Genomic DNA, 1280 nt, shown 5'->3' with positions numbered 1-1280 from the left:
TATATATATATATATATATGTGGAGATGAAATTTCTTCTTCAACCGGAAATTGATTACAATTACACTTACTACACTTTTTCAAAAACTTATCATTAATTAGGGTGTATATATACGTCTATTTTAAAATCTTTTTAACTATATATATAGTTCCTGTCCAGGGGCGGCCCGACCTATTTTATTGCCTAAAGCCAAATTTTATGAGGGGCCTCAATTTTTTTTTTTTTTATTTAAAAAAAGAACTTTTTTATTTGAAGTCTATTTTCTAGTTTTTTTAGATGTAAAGTTATTAATAATTTTCTTATAATTAGTTTCTCCTAATAAGTCTTTCTCAATTGACAATATAACTAATCCATTTAACTTTCCCTAAAATATTGTTGATATTACGTAAGATTTATCAATTTTAATTGCAGCAACGGTAACAGGAGATATTAACATTATTCTATAAGCAATATAGGCATTGGAAAAGAAATAAATCTTTTTCTTTGATTGAGTATATCAATTAAATTGTTATCTTGTAATTGTACTATTTTTCTTAACACTTTTAGTTCAGAAAATAAATTTGTACCCATCAATATCTGATTGATTATTAAGCCTTTAAGGAACATTCAAAATTAAGGCAACATTTTTTCAAATTTCCATCATCTGATCTCAGTTTTTTATCGCTAAATAGAAAACAAAAAATATTTTCATATGCTTCGAATTATTCAAATTTATTTTAAAGTGAAAAAAATAGTCTTGTCTGCTACGTATAAAAATCAATCAACTCTAAAGGACTCTTCGAGAAATTTTGAGATTTCATTATCAATACGCTCATCAAACTGTTTTTCCTATATATCACACGTTTCTTACAAAATTTGGGTTCGATATTCATTTAAAATGCAATTTCTTTGACAGATATCATAACAGTTGCAAAACTTTCTTCTCTATATTTATAAAAGAAATAAATCAAACTTTTTTCACTCCATACAACTTTTTTCAAACTTATATATAAGCCTATTAGGTGTAAAGAAAAATAGACTCCCACAAATATGGGGCCTAAAGCAGTCCACTTTAGAAGGGTCGCCCCTATTCCTGTCTAAAGTGTTATTAGGCATGTTTCGTGGTGTATCTCAAACATATATATAGTGTTTATACTAAACTAATATTTTAATAATGGTTAAGTTGTAAATAAGGTGAAAATGTACAATATTTAATCATTTTAAGATGATAAAAGAATATGTAAAAAAACAATGTCATGTTTGTTGAGTCCCGGACCGTTTTTAAAGGAGTTGGATGGTCT

The sequence above is a fragment of the Nicotiana attenuata genome, chromosome 1 (assembly GCF_001879085.1).
Source record: "Nicotiana attenuata strain UT chromosome 1, NIATTr2, whole genome shotgun sequence".
Taxonomy (NCBI): Eukaryota; Viridiplantae; Streptophyta; class Magnoliopsida; order Solanales; family Solanaceae; genus Nicotiana; species Nicotiana attenuata.
This window is presented reverse-complemented; position numbering follows the sequence as displayed.